Consider the following 6433-nt stretch of genomic DNA (forward strand, 5'->3'; position numbering starts at 1 on the left):
GATAGAGATGTATGGAAGAGCAGCACATACTGTGCCGACCCTCTGTAAGGGAGGCGGGCAAGTGGATGATGACTTTTATACATTTCTCGAGTTTTAAACTATAAATCTGAGACCTGTGCGACATCGAGCATTGCTTACTTATTTTATTTTTTCAGTAACCTTTTCAATCTACTTAGTCCAAAGCTCTAAAAATCTCAATAGAGCAAATTACCGTTTGGTATAGATGTATGTATATGTGTATTGAAAGGATTGAAGACATTTTTGTGAATTTTGTTACCTAAGTGTTTAAATGACCTCAAAGATATAATTGACTCCATGCGATTTAGGACTTAAAAACTTCAAACTTATATCTTTTAATGATGTCCAAAGTACAATTTGAAACGTAAAATCGTATGATAGGCAAAAACTTCGAAGACAAATTAAAGAACTTGGACTAAGCGCATTTGGAAATGTGCATAGGTAGGTTATTCTCAGTTCAATGTTATTTGAAATCTACGAGTGAAGTTTTAACGATGTAAACAGACCCTGATCGTTTTTGAGGAAAGTGCGCTGTGTCCGTTTGAAAAGCATTCATTCGCTTGCAGAAAAATGTCTTTTTCTATAAATTTCAAATATATTTTATTTTAACATTCTATCCAATGAAAGTTATAGTAAGTGTTATAAACTTATTTGTAAACTCTTATTGCAAAACTAAGGAAGTACTTACGAATTAAATTTTTACTTTCTTTGTTTTAATAATCATAAGTCATAACATTTAAAATAGGTGTTTTAATAATTTTACTCTAACCCATTTAATATATTATTTTTATTGTACAAAATGTAAGTAAATATTTCGAAACATCATCCGTATAACAAAAAGACTACATAATGTATATAAGTAATTATCATGCATTTAAACATTTATGCTAAAATGGCTGTTAGAGGTCAGGTCAGTAACAACGCTTATTTATAAAATCATTAACACATTCCACAATACAAAACATTCGACTGTGTAAAAGTTATGCATATGTACTGTGGAATTATGTGGCAAGTTTAAACAATGTCAGATTGTAATTATCTATCGTTAGTTTATAAGATGATTATATTGAAATATTAGTATGGTGAAAACTAAACTACTTATGTACAAATTCTCTGCAAATAAATGCGAAACAAAATTAACAAGTTTATACTATTAATTCTAACTGCATCTAAACAAATATATGTAGTGGCACAGAAATAAAATCTACAAAAGGCAATTTTCATAGCGAAAGAAGTAAAAAACTAAGATGAAACTAAAGGCAATATTGCAGTGTAATTTTATTAGTTACTCGGAATCTAAAAGCCTTGCGATCGTAGTCTCGTCTATTGTTCGAATTGTCAATTGTGCGTTCGATTGAAAGGCTGAGAGCGTAACGTTTAGAAAGCGCGAATTGAGCTGGTGACTTAATCAACTAGACGGCTATAGCTGAGACGATAGCTACACGCATAAGGATTATTGGTCATTTCAACGTTGAAGTTATTAAATTATCTTCTGAACATATATAAAATTAGTTGTCTGTAATATTAAAAGAAAAAATCCAGATATCAGTAATCTCCGAAACGGCTGGGCAGATTTTGACCGGACTTCCACTGAAGGGTAGCTGACATATTATGGGCTAATTTTTTGTCTTAATTTTGCGTGGTTGAAGTCGCAGGCAACAGCTAGTTAACAATGTATTTATTTTCAAATTTGTAAAAAAGAGAAGTTAGTGTTCTGTTGTAACTTACTTCGAATTCGTATATATTTAACAGATATTGAAGTATTGTTGTATAAGACTGAGAAAGGTTTAATACGTGGGGTATAATGAAAAGAATAATAAAGCAATTGCATTAGCTTTTTACTCTCGCACGTTGGACCTAATTACCTAATACCCGGTAAGCCTTTTTGTTTGTGAGAACTGTCTCTTTTTACTAATATGTAACAATTAAAACCTTTTACGCTAATCTTTAAGCATACTAATATTATAGATGTGAAAGTTTAGATGGATGGATGTTTCTTAGAGTTTGTTGCCTAAACTGCAGAACGGATTTCGGTAAAAATTTGTGTAGATTTAGAGGGTAGTCTGGAAGAACACATAGGCTACTCACTTTTGTTTTTTTTAATTCCACGCGGATGGAGTCGCGGGCGAAAGCTAGTATTCAAATAATTGCTTAAATTTACTAAAGGAGCTGCTAAATTATGCATAATGTACGGATACAAAACGTGGTTTGTTTTTATTTATAAACAGAACGATCTTTTTTGCAATAGCACATCTCTACTTGTATAATAATTACTGTGGATGTTTTATATTACGTTACGTCGACTCATTAGCAATCATAAAAATGCGTTAATATGTTAAATTCCTTATCTCATACTTGAATTGTCTATTTTTCGGCTAAAGTAATTTCGTTCCCAAGAGTTCTTGGTCTAATTAACCACCGTCTGTAACGTGTTGAGTTACGCAAAGCCATTTAATACGTTTATGGTTACATAACTATACCGTGATAGCTGAGTGAATGTAGTCTTTGTAAAACATACAGTCTCTAGTTCAAATCCTGATGTCGCTATTTAAAACGATGTGTAATCTATACGAATAAAGATCAAGAAGAAAATAAAAGAATAGAAAATATAAAGTCAAATCCAATTTGGTTGAAAAATTATAACACGTGTACGATGCTTTTTTTTAGTTCCCCAACATAGTATAAAAGGTCGCCTTTCGCTGTGTGTCTTCCTTAATCATGCTTAGATCTTTAAAACCACGCAACGGACTGTGATGTAGTTTTTTAAAAGAACGAGATTCAAGAGGAAGGTTTATATGAATAATACAGGTGTAATATAGATGATAAATACTCATAATTTCAGAGGTTTCTAATGTAATATAACCATGTAGTACATGAACACTATTTTGCACTAACATATGTTCTTCCAGACTATCCTCTACAACTTTGGCAAATTTAATCGATATTCGTTCAGCCGTTTAGGCTACAAACTTTAACAAACATCCATCCATGTAAACTTTAATTTATAATATTAGTTAAATTAAATAATTAACTATTAAGTGCTTAGGCTATAAATTAGAAGAGAAAATTAGTTTTGAACTTTTAAACTCCACGTGGACGAAGTCGCGGACAACCGTTAGAGAGTATTATAATATTAGTTATGAAAGTACATATGAAAAGTTTTAATTAAATCTGGGTTTAACATGAATAGTTTAGTGCATTGTGTCCGTTACATTAGACAGGTAATTCCGATAATGAATCCGAACTACGTTTGCATAAATACCAAAGCGGAACTCTGGAATGTACGCTCTCATCGACGTAAACTAATCAACGCATACCCCTTCATATCATGTCGAATTTCGACGATACATGAATAAATTCCAATCCAATTCAATGTTACATTAGGATTAATTCGCTTTAGACTACGTATTACTTAGATTTAATTTCGATTTTAACCTTATTTGACAAATATATAAAAAAAGTCGGAGAATCACAATCTCCAAGTAAATTTGTAATGTCCGATTTCGCCTACTACCACTTAACATCAGCTTGACCATCTAGTTTATTATATTAATATGTACAGTGGTAGAGTCCGCTGTAACATCTTCGTACGAATAGGCCGGCTCCTCCTGTGTAATACCACAATCACACAGAAAACAGGCGTGAAGTGGAAGCAATTCCGCGTTTCATCTGATGAGTGTAGTCCCGGAGACCTAATTATAGTCCCTTCTCCTTCCCACGCTTTTCTTAAAGGGAAAGGATGGGAAGGAAAAGTAGATTAGACGGTGGAGGAGACGCATAGGAAGGGGAAATTTCTTCTTTATGTGCGTCTCCTTCTCCGTCAATTAAGGGTAGGCAACGCATCTGCAATTGGGGATGTTTATGGGCAGCGGTCGCTTTCCATTTCGAAGGATCCAGGTGGCCGCTTGCTCGATTGCCACCTTATATTGTTAAAAAAAGATTCCTATTATAAAAAAGTATATGTTCATATTAATGTAAAGTTAGAACTTATCATCCAGATAATCCTAGTCAGCATATTAAGGGGTAAAAATGTTTTGCCTATCTAGACGTTTTCAAAGTAATTGTAAATCTTGATACTTGTATGTATAAAAATTCCATTTAAGCATTAAATTAATAGATATGTGCATATAAATGAGCTTATAGAAATAAATAATCTTGTAATTTTTTCGAAAGGAAATATAATAGTTTTGTACTGGTATTTTGTGCAGTGGCAGTACTCGTATAATAAACAGACCGTATAAAAACCAGATACAGGGAACTGGTATTGGCCGGACAACAAAATCAATTCATTCTATATTATATCGAAAGTTAAAATGTGCAAATCATCCATGGTACCTTTACTTAATAAAATTAATTGCTCTTGCGACCTAAGAGACTTCAAGTTCATTACCATTACGTCTTTGCCTAAAATAATTTCAATTGCAAAAATTGTACTACCTTGTCTAGATTATTCTTCATTTTTTAATTTCTTTTTTTTTCTTCAATTATATAAACAATAAAAGATCTGTAGTGATAAAATAAATGAAAACAAAATATAGTCACAGAAAATATGTGACCAGTGACTGTGGCAGGGTAGGAGATTTCATTAACCCGCTTCCATTATCATCGTGTGAGCTGCACTGCGAGACTCCGCGAGAGAGTATGTGAACACCGCTGACATAGTTTCAACTTTCTTTATTAACACATTGAAACTTAGCTGATGAGATTGTGTTTATAATATAAGCAACTAACATTTAACATCCGTGGCTATAGCGTCTAGGATAAACTACTCCTTCTAATGAAGACGATAAGTTTATGAAGAATCCGTATAACTCCGTATAAAGTTCGGATTAAATTAGTGAGTTGAGTAATGCATATTAACATATAATTTAAAAACTTTCATACTTAAAATAATAATGTAACAAGTCAATATACTCAATAGAATCACTTTGTAGATCGTAAAGCGTGAAATTTATAACGTTAACAAACAATGTTCTCATGTAAAGCATCAATGGTGGAGTTTCGACACAGTTCTCGTTTCGGGACTATAAAAATAGGTGAACAGCCGAAGTGCTCATGATGTTCCCTGTTTGCGTTTCGTTCTACGTAACTCGGTTCTTGGATTTCGTAACTATGAGTCATCATGCGTAAAAGGAACTTTGAGATTTGGATGACAATGAACCGTTGTTATTAGAATTCCCAATGATTTACCAACGTTGTTATGACGTTTCTAGAAATAATTTTACGTTGTATTTTAGTCCAAATCTCTAAACTTCTTTTTTAAAATGTTTTTGGGCAAAAGTACTCACAATTTAAACGAAATACTTCTTGCACTATACATTTATAACACTGGAATCTATTGAATCTTTTAGTCTTAGCCTAAGAACTCTGCTTTAAACTAAATCTGGGCGCGGCCGCTATATGCCCTTTTGATTGGTATGGTCTCGAGATAATACTTAGAGTAGCAACGCAATTGTTTCAAGTAACACCATTGTAAGCTTTATAAATGTTTTAATTTTGTACTTCTCTTATAAATAAAATTAATATTTGTACCTAAATGTAATTGTTTTGATGGTATTTTGATTACAGAGGAGCTTTTAAAACTATATGTTTTAACTTTACGTGTCGACGCATACCGGGCTCATGACAACGCATAGCAGCCTGTATATCAACTTTCGCGATTTTAAGTAGACATTAAATAGTTCAGAAATGTTATGCATTGTTCTAACTTTGATCATCGTTATTATACAGTAACATAGTTTAAGTCTTTGTTGTAAGCTTGTGATCGGTATTTCAGTTATATTGTCACCTTGCGAGATTGAGTGCAGATTACTTGAATATCTAGAACATTCAAGTATTTCCTTTACGAGACTAGAATATTACTTGGATATGTCAGGAACATAAGGACAATTTTAGTTATATAACGCTCGACTTTGAAATTAAAAAAAACTAAACCACAATAGTAACTAAAGTGAGAGAATATTTAAATGTAAATAGTAATTTCTATTCGTATCGAATAATATCTGAAACTTCAAAATATCAGATTTTATCGAAATTGAGTTCGTGTGGTAAACTCAGCTACACGAATTAATTTGGAGCTCTCATAAACCGTCGGTAGTGCAGCGTAATTAGTATTAGGTAGAAAAACATCAGTAATTATGTGACCTCATTGAATTTCCAATTTGGAGAAAAAATGTATCCAAAAAGGGGTTTAGAGAATAATTAAGCCATGCCAGTTCAGGATTAGGGAACCTGGTTACAACATGTCATATAACGTAGATTTTGTCAGAAAATCCGATGAGGGTGGGACAACCCTTTTGGATCTCAACCTACATACATGATAACTATTTGTAGATCAGGTGTCTTCTAGCCTTTACACTACTTTGTTTATTGAGTATTTTGTAGGTTTAAGCGTGCTTAAGAAAAAATCCTAGGA

The sequence above is a fragment of the Papilio polytes genome, unplaced genomic scaffold (genome assembly GCF_000836215.1).
Source record: "Papilio polytes unplaced genomic scaffold, Ppol_1.0 DF824224.1, whole genome shotgun sequence".
NCBI lineage: Eukaryota > Metazoa > Arthropoda > Insecta > Lepidoptera > Papilionidae > Papilio > Papilio polytes.